Genomic DNA, 365 nt, shown 5'->3' on the forward strand with positions numbered 1-365 from the left:
CGGCAGCAGGCAAGGGCCTGGGGGGACGTGGCCCACCGTGTGTGTGGGATGGGACCCTGCCGGCTCGAAAGGGACCAGGGGCTGCTATCTCAGCTGGCATCCGAGCTGCTCAGCTCTGGTCCAGCGGCAGAACACACCCTGGAGAGGAAAGGGCTGCCTGGCCAGGGACCTTCTTCTGTTGTCCTGAGCAGAGCGGGCTTGGGGAGTCACTCTTCCGAAGACTGTGGCCTGGATGGTGGTCTGCACCTGGGTTCGTCTCTGGTGCTCGTGCCCATGAAGGTTGTATGGAGGACATTCCGTGCCTCAGGGGGCTTCCCCAGACTCCACCTGGCCTTTTCAGGGACGCCAGCTCCCACCGCCCCTCA

The sequence above is a fragment of the Panthera pardus genome, unplaced genomic scaffold (assembly GCF_024362965.1).
Source record: "Panthera pardus isolate Hobbes unplaced genomic scaffold, ASM2436296v1 HiC_scaffold_4, whole genome shotgun sequence".
NCBI classification, from domain to species: Eukaryota; Metazoa; Chordata; class Mammalia; order Carnivora; family Felidae; genus Panthera; species Panthera pardus.